At 41.9% G+C, this 11,603-nt stretch overlaps 1 protein-coding gene across 1 annotated transcript in view; it reads right to left on the bottom strand.

The window, feature by feature from the left end:
- Positions 1 to 11,154, bottom strand: part of sema4bb (sema domain, immunoglobulin domain (Ig), transmembrane domain (TM) and short cytoplasmic domain, (semaphorin) 4Bb) — a 98,763-nt gene extending 87,609 nt beyond the window's left edge. Inside the window, exon 1 of the mRNA XM_083759779.1 lies at positions 11,085 to 11,154. The gene's annotated coding sequence lies outside the window, so the exon portion shown is untranslated. The remainder of the gene's footprint in view (positions 1 to 11,084) is intronic.
- Positions 11,155 to 11,603: the final 449 nt, after the last annotated feature.

The raw sequence follows: 11,603 nt of genomic DNA on the forward strand, positions 1-11,603 counted from the left end.
GTAGGCGGTATAGGTCTGCTACTGACTACAATCTTCCATACCTCCCAGAAACAGTCCACCTTGTAGTTTCACAGCTTGCTATCAGTGCAAATTAGCTAACCCCACCACCAAATGCTGGGGGGAAATGTGGCATCAAATCAAAGAGTGCGGTTGGTAATCTGCAGACATGAAGATGTTCAACGACACAGATCCATGAAGCAGCGGAGGTTTGGTGGAAGAAGCACTTTGATCAACATTAAGTGGTCTCATGTGGGGGTGAGGAGATGTGTGTGTTCTTTTTAATTGGATAAGGAATTAATGTATTCTGTTTAAGACACAACGACAGAAACACAGCGTCTCTCTCTCTCTCTCTCTCTCATGAACAGGCAATCTATAATCCCACAATGTGTCACAATGATGTAGATCTGCACATTTTGAGAGGGATCTTTGACGTTTTTGAAATGCCCAAAGCAGGGACAAGGTGGACAACCAGGGTGAAAGTGGTTCGGACGCACGCACTACAACAGAAACACTGCAGCTCTCCCTATCCAGAACAAAATGATGAAGTGAAGCACAAAGTCCCCAGTGAAGACCACTCCAGACATGTGTGCATGTACTGTACACCAGCCATTAGTATTCTATTAGGGTCTGATGTGGTGCTCTTATTGGGGTGAAGTATTTTAACAGACTTTAACAGCTCCCAGATCCAATCCATGGCCAGCTGTGGATTACCAGGATTAAAATGTACTTTCTTTTTACTTACGTTTTGAATAGTTAAACCCTCAACTTATAATTACATTATTATATGCATTATAAGAGTGATTAAAATGCATTAAATAATTACTATAATGTATTAAAACTATCTATGAATTATAATAAAACAAATATAGTTGCAAGCAGCGATAAGACAGGACCAGTCAATGAGCCCTTTTAGGCTGCTCAACACTTTAGGTCACCAAGCAGCATTGCAGCTGTTCGTACCCCAAACATACAGACAGACGGACGGACGGACGGACGGACGGACGGACGGACGGACGCTGCTATAAGAGATTTTAAGCCATATACGCTTATCGATCAAGGCTAACGTCAGGCTTATGTGTGTGGCGGCCTGGCGGGGGCCTTAGTTAGCACCCACAGCCTCCAGCTCTAAATGCGTTGAGCTGCACCCCAGGCATGGCTGTGACAATGACAGAGCAGACTGGGCCCTGTGCCTCCTGAGTCCTACTGCGTAACAAAACACAACGTTCTATAAAAGTCTGCATGACTCATCCTGCGTCATCGTCTTGTCCCAGCGGCCAGGCAGTCCCAAAAAAATTTCCTCACGTCTCATTCAGACCTCACCTTCTCTCTAACACAGGTGTGTGTGTGTGTGTGTGTGTGTGTGTGTGTGTGTGTGTGTGTGTGTGTGTGTGTGTGTGTGTGTGTGTGTGTGTGTGTGTGTGTGTGTGTGTGGTGTGTGCGTGCGTGCATGCGTGCGTGTGTGCGGGGAGGGCGGGCTTTACAGTGGAACATGATGAAGTCTTATTGTTATTTATATATTCATACTGGGGGATAAACAGGGTTAATTTAAAGGTTGTTACTTGATGTCTTTGTTAGAATATGTGTTAAAGTGCTCTATGTTCTGGTAGCATTCATTGTAGAGTGTTTGTTCAGTAACAGGGTTCTCCCCGTCTCTCCAGCTCATTAATAAACCAAAAATACATTTTCAGGTCTGGATACCAATGCCATTCCGTCTGGGCTGAGAACACTTACAGGATACAGGAGGATAGGATAAACGAGTGAAATTGGAAGTGATGAAACCAACGAAAAGTATGAACAAGTGTGGCTCTTTCCCCCTGAGATTACCTGAAAAGTAATGCCATTTGGACATACAAGGTTTCCGCCCGACAGCGACGATAACACAGCAACAGTGACGATGAGTATACAGTACAGTGTGTCACCACAGATGGCACTTCATGTCCTTATCACAGACCCCCCACTTCCAAATCCTGACTGTCCCCACTCCCCAGCTATACCTGACACGCACGCACACACGCACCAACAGATTTGTGTGTGTAGTTGAGGTGACAGGGAAAATAATTAGGCAGGCAATACAGAGCATGTCATCAGCTCTAATTAGCTCTCTCACTTTCAGTTCTGACATGTTGTCATCTGAATGTGATTGGTTCTTTTTTTCTTATACTAAAAAAAAACAATGGAGTCAAGGTTTAGAAGATTGCCGTCGTTTAAATAGAATCAATGCATTGCTGTATATTTTCCCGAAACTCTAGCTAATAAAATGTGTTTTAATCTAATTTATTACAGTATACTTCATTCATTGTACCGTTTTCCCTCCTAGAATGTCATGTAGGCCCTATCCAAAAATACAAATACTCAAGTAAAGTAGACCTATAGAAGATGTACTGAAGTACAGTATTCATTAATTAATTAATTCATGATTGGTCCTACAGAAAGAAAGAAAGAAAGAAAGAAAGAAAGAAAGAAAGAAAGAAAGAAAGAAAGAAAGAAAGAAAGAAAGAAAGAAAGAAAGAAAGAGACATTGTGGGAGGGAGGTAACACGATAATAATGTTTAGTTTTTGGCATTTCTGTTGTGCTGCTCAGAATAAACACTAGGACTGGAAAGAAAAACAAGCAAGAAAAAGAAAGAAAGAAAGAACATCTGGCTGAGGTAGGGTGAGGTAGGGTGTACAGTAGTCCTACAAGGTCGTGACCAGACACATGTGGCACCACAAAACCATGAGCATTTACTTAAAGGGGTACCGGTAATTTACTTTACAACACTTCTGGGGACATTTTAACATCTACTCTGGCTTTTGTGTGCACCCCAGACCAGACCGTTATTGCTTGATTCAATATTTAGATATTTGATATTCATTTTATCATACACGGCAAGTCCAAGTTAACCATCTTAGACTCATTGATAAGTGATAACACACGTCTTGTGCTTCTGGTGACTGATATTGTCCTTCTAAAGAGTGACAGGGCTGTATTTATTTTCCTTTTCTTTTTTATGGCCTTTTTAAATATAAAATAAATGAAAAATGGTTAAATTAAAGTTTTAACTTGTGATATTATGAAGAAAATAAATATAAAACATGTCAGACAGTCTCCACTGGATATGAATGATCATATATAGGTGATTTCAAAAGCAGAGTTCCGGCCCAGGCCGTAGCGTAACGGTCTGGGCACCGGACTGGTAATCCAGTCGCAGTGTGCCGCGGGTTCGACTCCCGGACCCGACACGGCCTTTACTGCATGTCATCCCCCCATCTCTCTCCCGTTTCCTGTCAGCCTACTGTCTGTCCCTTCAAAAATCAATAAAAGGCGTAAGCCGCAAAAAAAATATCTTAAAAAAAAAAAAAAAAAAAAGCAGAGTTCCTCTCCACCCTTAACAGCCCACCGCACCCCACCCCACATCATGTACCCTGCACGCACGCACGCACGCACGCAGCACGCACGCACGCACACACACACACACACACACACACACACACACACACACACACACACACACACACACAATATATATAGTGCTTAACGTGGAACTCTGTAGAACATTATAGTCTAATGTTATGTGGGTGTAAGAAGACATTCCCTGGAGAGTCTCTAGCGGAACACAGATGATAGCACTGATGGTAGATGGCTGCAGTTTATTATGTGTGGATGTTACTGTGTGTCTGTGTTCAATACAGCTGGCTTTATATTCAGTGGTAACATATTACATATACTGTAGCAGCTACAGTAGGCTACAAGTACTATTTGTTTTGTATCTGTGCGTCGAGTGCGACACGTTGTGAGTTTGTAGATCGGCTATTTTCTCTACTTTTGGAATTTTCATGTATTTTCTAATTTTTTGTGGGGTAGGGGGTCTAAATTGCATTCACATAAAAATAAGAAAATGTGCCTTTAAATTTTAAAAATTAAACTGTGCCTTAAATTTTAAAAGGCACAGTTTAATTTCTTAAGCATTTAAAAGTAGGGACGCACGATTAATAGGTAGCATAATCGGAATCGGCCATAAAAATGCCCTATCCGTATCGGAATGGTCTCAAAATAATACAGATTATTTAATCGGTTTTCAACAGCAAAAAATAAATACAATTTAAAATCTACATTTAATTTGTGTACTCATCTCATTCAGTAGTCATTCAGTTGTGAAAACAGACACTTGGAAAAGTATTATGGTATTTATTGATTGATTGAATACTTGCTTTGGGCCAAGCCCCTATAGGGCCTAGGCTTGTTTCCATTGTGGTCCTCTGTATAATATCGGAATCGGTCAGAATCGGTATCGGCAGATATGACCCTGCAAATAATCGGAGATCGGATATTGGTCATAATAATAATATAACCCCTATTTAAAAGCATGTACTTTTGATTACTTCAAGTATATTTCTTAAAGCAGGTACTCAAGTACTTTAACCCAAGCACAACTTTGTAGTGGAGTAATAGCCTATTTGACCAGGAGTAACCTATATCTGTACTTTGACACAAGTACTGTGGTTGAGTACTTTGTCCACCACTGGTGACGGTGGATGTGTGGATGTGTTACTGTGTGTCGGTTCAATGCATGGATTTATTCTCCTCTGAAGGAAGCAGCTGGGCTTCTAGTCTACATCGATGTTGTTGGGTGGAAACCTACCTTGTATGTCCAAAATCATTCCTTTTTCTCTCCCCATATTATTGTTTTAAATCTATTTTAAACTGTGAAAATAGATCTACAGTACAAGCTTGTAGATCTGCTATTTTCACTGCTTTTGTGAACTACTCTCGTATGATGCAGTTGAGTGGGGCATTCATTTACGGAATAAAAAGCATGAAAATAATGATATGGAGATACGAGATTTCTGCCCGATGGCAACAACATCCAGCAAGAACAGGGCAGAGGTGAAGGTCCTGAGAAGGAGTGTGGGGGGTTGGTTGGGTGGCGGTGGCGGTGTGTTATACATTTCTGACTGCCTCCAGGCACTGTGAGAGTGAAATAATAATGAGTCGTTGATTATTAACGATATGACTTGAGGTATGGTCCAGAACTAAAGGGCAATGCCGCTCATAAGAAACGCGTTTTCAACCTGTCATATCCTTGTTTTGTGTACATCATTAAACAAAGAATAATATATATTTTTAAAATGAAATAAATGAAGTAAAACAAAAATATTCGAACAATTTCCAACGTTTCCAAAACAGCCGATCTACAAGCTAACAATAATGTGACACATTGTGATTTGCATTGCATTGATCATACAAGAAAGTACATAATTATAGGGCTTAAGGAACTCACACATTTTGTCATTATCAACATGGCTCTATAGCAAGCAAAGAGGTTCTAATATGAACATAGAACCTGGGGCTGCTCCACTTCTATGAATGGGAAGGTGACTTTGTGGATTGAATATTTAATTCAATTGGGCAGTGATCAGTGAACAGTGAACATAATAGCCATTAAAGCAGCAATTCTGAACCTATATTTTAACTAGAACTGCACTCTGTCGAGTGCATACTTGCTTGTTGCACACTAGTAGGCCATAAATGGCCAACTAGTGCGCAAGCAGAGCGCGCATGTAATGTTTTCGCCCGCTGTAAACTGTCAAATCTCAGTATCTCTGTGAACGAACGTTTGAAATGATTAATGTTTAGATGTAATTATTTGCTACCTACTATACATGTAAACATTTAGTATTAAGTATGATACTCCAATCCAATCTTCAATTGAGGCCAAGGCCTGTTGCAATGACTGAGACTCTTTCGAAATTTTAACTTAGTTTTTGCATATATAATTATATACTTAGATATATATTTAATTTTGCACACTACACTAACATTAACATTTATGGTTAAATTTTTGACACTTTGTGACTTTTATACATTCCAGAATCATAATGTTGTATTACATACGTCATTATTGAGAGCAGTTATACAATATCTATATACGTATATAGGCATATACTATATACGTATACCTATATACTCTATACTCTATACTGTATAAAGTGTGTAGTTGTAAGTTGATTAGCGGTATACTGTGGTTACTTTGCGTCAAAAACCGTGACAGCTGTTTCGCCATTTGAGGCTTACGCAGAAAAACATCAAATCTGTGCCTGTGTTGCTGGACCAATGATGACGAAATGACCATATTTCTTACGTCATCATACTATATACATAATCAGTAAAAATAAAATAGCAAATTGTGCCTGATCTGCTGGGACCAGAGTACGTGGTGTGTATGTGTATGACTAGCTCTAAATGATGACGTAAGAAATATATATAGTATATATATAGTATATAGGCATATACTATATATGTATACATATATACTCTATACTCTATACTGTATACAGTGTGTAGTTGTAACTTGATTAGCGGTATTCTGTGGTCACTTTGGTCCAAGAACCGTGACAGCTGTTCCGCCATTTGAGCTAGTCATACACGTATGTGTATGTGATGTGATGATATCATGTTGTGATGTCAGAACAGGCCAGATCCATATATGGAGATATAGGGGTGATCAGGTCCAGAGTCCGGGCAGAGGTTTTTGTGTCTCTTTTATGCCCAGTATATGGAGATTTCTGTATGTGTCTCTCTGTGTCACTTTATTCCTATACTGTATATGGAGTGTCAGGCATGCCCAAATATGGAGTGTTATGATGTCGGAACAGGCCAGCTTATGGAGTTCTATGTCAGGCGTGCCCAAATATGGAGCGTTGTGATGTCAGAACAGTCCAGCTCCATATATGGACCCTGGGCAGGGGCCCTGTCCAGAGCCCGGGCAGAGGACTTTCTGGGGCGGTTCTGGACAACCGTGGGTCCGACCGCCTCGACACCGGGCACTGCACTTCCTGTGGTTGTGTGGAACACGTGTGTCGGATTTGAAGTCGGTGGGGCGAACGGTTCTCGAGTTACGTGGATTACACACGTACAGACGTACGTACAGAGACTTGGTGCATTTATAGATTTAACCTACAGTATGTGTATAGCATGTTAATACAAGATACCTATATGGCCTATACTATAGGGAACATCAACCCCTCACTCAATCCACCCCAATTGTCGTCCCACAACCTGGGGCCTGCCAGCCTCTCTGCTGCTTCTTCCCCCACCACAGAGCAAGAGGTTGAGGACACCATCCATCAGCCAGATAAAGCCTTCCACCTGCACCCACAGGCACATCCAAGCCACACGCCCCTTGATCACCAAAGCAATAAACCACTCCCTACGGACTTTTTCCTTCTCAATTAACCCACCCAAGTCCCGGATGTCCATGGCAACTAAAAGCCCATCTCCAACATCCCGTTCCTCCCCATGGTGATGGAGAAAGTTACTTTCAATGCCGCCCAACTGCAAGGCCATCTCAACAGCAATAACTCCTCCGATAACCCCGTCTGCTTTCCGCGCCGCCCACAGCAGTGAAACAGCTCACAAACAACATTCTCATGGCAGCTGATGCTGGCTCCTCTCCCTCCTCATCCTCCTGGATTTCACTGCAGCCTTCAAAACAGTTGACGCCTATACTGTCTATCCCTCCATAAAAAATATATATAAAATAAAGGCAAAAGCCACAACAGAAAACATTAAAAAAACAGTTGATCACACCATCCTCCTAAACTGCTAGTGACTAAACCTGCCTCTGTGACTACCCTGGACTGCTTCCGGTTCTAAATGTCTGGAAGAACCGAATGCGGTGCTAAATCTTTGAACCAACCCGTCACCTGTGGTGTCCCCCAAGCCACACTCTGATCACCCTGTATATGGTCCCCCTTGGCCATGTCATGAGCAGGCATGGAATGTCTTTCCATTGCTATGCTGATGACACACACACACCGTGAGTTTGTAGTTTTACAATGGACCACAATGGAAACAAGCTTTAATTGGCCCTATAGTGATTAATCCATTTTGGCGCTTTTAATTGCCAATACTGTTTTTTTTATCTACATATGTCTGTATGCGATAAAATGGGAAAATCAAGAGATTCCAGAATTTCCAAACTAATCACAGGTTGATGTAGAGTAGGCTATTAACAGTGGATACACATTTAGGTTAATATACCATACAGTATGTTGATATTTAGATTCTAAATTGTACTTGTTACAGCTCAAATAGCCTATAAATAAGCAAAACTAACATTTAAATTATCTTCTTTGAAGCAACAATAACAATGTTCTAGCATGTTAACTAGTTAACACAGACCTCAGACTCTCCTCATTTAGCACAGCTAAAGCACAGCTTACAAATGGATAAATGATCACTGAGGATTTAATGGACTTCAATGGGAAACTTTGGTTTGAATATAATTTAAAATCAATAATCACCTCAAGATGACCACGGTTTAACCTTTCAAGGAGCCATGTGATGTCTGACAGCCAATTGGAACCTTGAATCGTACTTCCTCATTGCATGTTGACCTATTGGTTGCGTCTGGGCCAGTTATCCCCATTAGTATGTCTTTTACCGAGCCCTACAGGGGCGGGTTAAGACTCAAGCAGGCCCTTGGGCCAATTATCTTTTAGAGCCCCACCCCCTAGTTGTCAACACTGACCCCATTGGCCTGGTCTATAATCTGTCCATGAACCCCTGAGTTTTATCTTGTATTTATTAACATCATCTACATATTCAGTTTTTGTGGAGCACAGCAAAGAAATGCGAGAAAAGCCAACTAACAAATGACGAATCATGGCAAGTTTATTCTTCTAGAATGAAAATCACAGACAGACTGATTACTGATAAAAAAATAAGCCAATTCAAAGGCATGGCAAAGCCGTTTAGTTTTTTCTTCTTCTTTTACATCAAATAGGCGTAATTGAATACTGGTATACAGATTGTCTCGCATCGCAAGAATCAAGAGGCTTTATTTGTCACTCACATGGTCCACAAGACCAATATCAATCCAACATCAATCCAATATACTGGTCGGAATAACGTGTTCCTTCCACGCACTACGCACTATGTCCGGCCGGGGAAACTCTCCCCTGTCAGGTAAAAAAGAAGCAGCTTGGACTACTCATGCATAGAAGGAAGCATGAGGCCAGTCCACCCCCCCCCCCCCCAGGTTGGCAGAGGAAGTGTAGTGGCCAGATTAGATAATTGACACTGGGTATATAAAAGTTATATTTTTGTTTAAAGCTGTCATGAAGATTTAATCTCACTACTTAAAACAGGAGGCTGTGGGTTGTGTTTGTGTCTGTCTGCGTTTCTACAGCTGACCAGTTGTCCAACTGCTTCGAAACTTGGCACAAAAAAGAAACGCTCTTACGTCTGGGCTTTGAACCGGCTATACTTTCCCCCCCTGCATATAATGTGTACACTTTGCACAAGAAAAGCATTCTTTATGACAGATTTAGGATCAAGACTGTCATAGATTTATTTTATTCATTCTGATATTTGTGTGTCTATGACAGTCTTGGACATTTCCCAAATAGTGTTTCTGTTTAGAGTGTTTAAGGCCTGTACATCTCCATAAATGTAGAATGTACAAATATAAAATATAAAGTGCTTACCCCAAAGCCACGGATGTTACAGGTGTGGGGCATGTGGGTAAATGGACCTTCAGGTCTAAGGGGGCAAAACGCTTGAAGGTCACTGTTTTTTCTATAGTCATTGCTTATTTTTATCCCACATGCATGTTCTATAACTAAAACATCTGGATGAATTAGTTATGAAACATGTGTGAGCTCGACTAAACATAATAAAATATTAACATTTCAACACAGCAGTTTTTAAAAGGCTATTTATGTGGTGCACTGCATGCCACTCAAAATACATTCTGGCCAGACTGAGAAAAATAATAATAATAAAAAAGGACCAGTGAGTCTATTCCCCAGTTCCACTGTGTGGTTAATGTGTCATTTAGCAGTCAAAATGCCATGGAAATAATAGAATTACCTTTCCATGTTAGAGTCAATATCCTCGAGCCTTGCAAAGAGAAGGCTCCAGTGAACATAACGTCGCTGTCGGGTGGAAACCTTGTAACTTACTTTTCAGAACATGGGGGGGGTTTGTATTTTCTTCAAAAACAGCCAAACTACAAGCTTATTATTATTATTATGACAAAGTAAAGGTATTCATTTGGATGGAGGTATACAGTATACAGTTTCTGCCCGAGAGCAATGATCTGGCTGGTGGACAGAAAAGGCACTCTGCAAGTGTCACATGAATGCACAGACAGAACACACACACACACACACACACACACACACACACACACACACACACACACACACACACACACACACACACACACACACACACACACACACACACACACACACACACACACACACACACACACACAGTCACACACACACACACACACACACACACACACACACACACACACACACACTCCCTGACACACTAGGAACAATCTATAGCCACATAATTATACTGTCACAGCTGCTGGGAGCCTGTATGTTCAGTTCATACAGCTACCCCGAGTCACTCAAACGTAGGGGTGTAACGATTCTCAAAACTCAGCATCCATATTCTGGGGGAAACATTAGGCATTTTTGGCAAAGGGATTTGGTGCAGATGGAAAAAGCGGTCCACGTACAGAGCCAACTCAGGCTATAGGGTTTCAACTTTTTAAACCACAATGTTATATATATATTTTTTTTAATTCTAATCTTGGTGCATTTTGCAGGTTTGGAAATTAAAGTTGCTGTAAAGCTATTGATAGCAATTAAAACGCAACTTCTGAATGTCTACACACACACACACACACACACACACACACACACACACACACACACGCACACATGCACACACATATGCACACATGCACGCACATGCGTGCAGACACACACACACACACACACACACACACACACACACACACACACACACACACACAAGCGCACACATACAGTACACTTTACACAAAAACCATGCGAGATGAGGAGGAAGCTGACACAATCTGTCGCCATGGTACCCGGCGCCTAGGTGATGGGAATCTACGATGGAGCCCGGAGCAGAGACGCGTTAGACCACACCGCTCAGCATCCACACACACACACGCACACACACACACACACACACACACACACACACACACACCCTGCAGGAACGAAGCAGAACAAGCTTCCTTTTGTGTGGATCATCAGGAGGGACTCACCCCAATTTTCCCCCCGTCAACGGAGAGCCGAGTGCAGGTGGAAGAGATGCATCCGCAGCACTGGAGGAATCCCCCCTCAATGGCGTGGTGTGTAGTGTGTGTAAGAGTGTGTGAGAGGCAGATGGATGGAGCGTGTGTGTATGTGTGTGGCTGTGTGTAAGTTGGGAGGGGAGGGCTGGGAGGTATGTGTGTGTGTGTGTGTGTGTGTGTGTGTGTGTGTGTGTGTGTGTGTGTGTGTGTGTGTGTGGAGGGGGAGCTGATCTAGCAGATGCAGACAGGAGCCACCAATAGAATGAGAGGAGAGAGGAGTGTGTGAGAAGAGGAGGGTCTATAGCAAGAGGCTGGGAGCATTACATCATGGGGAAACGGCAGGGTCTGCAGGGTGTGTGTGTGTGTGTGTGTGTGTGTGTGTGTGTGTGTGTGTGTGTGTGTGTGTGTGTGTGTGTGTGTGTGTGTGTGAACTAGTATTACTGTACTTTATATAATATTGATAACTAGACAGTGTGAGGACAATGTTTC

This window comes from Protomyctophum parallelum (genome assembly GCF_964188405.1).
Source record: "Protomyctophum parallelum genome assembly, chromosome: 2".
Classification (NCBI taxonomy): domain Eukaryota; kingdom Metazoa; phylum Chordata; class Actinopteri; order Myctophiformes; family Myctophidae; genus Protomyctophum; species Protomyctophum parallelum.